This window comes from Bison bison, unplaced genomic scaffold (genome assembly GCF_000754665.1).
Source record: "Bison bison bison isolate TAMUID 2011002044 unplaced genomic scaffold, Bison_UMD1.0 scf7180017864345, whole genome shotgun sequence".
Classification (NCBI taxonomy): domain Eukaryota; kingdom Metazoa; phylum Chordata; class Mammalia; order Artiodactyla; family Bovidae; genus Bison; species Bison bison.
Window position 1 is genome coordinate 1,360,323 of NW_011494917.1, and position 201 is coordinate 1,360,523.

Sequence of the window (201 nt, forward strand, 5' to 3'; positions counted from 1 at the left end):
GTAAACATATTGGCTTAAAATATATAGGTGGCGCACACTGCATGAAGTCCCGACCACTCCAGCCTGAGCTGTGCTCTATGACTTTCCTGTTGTGTTGGGCAATGAAACGATGCCCCTAGCTGCTCCGTGAAACTTGACTCCTCCCCCGGGGGACCAGAGTTCCTGACTGGCTTGTTGGTTTGGGCTTCCTTTGTAGTTCAG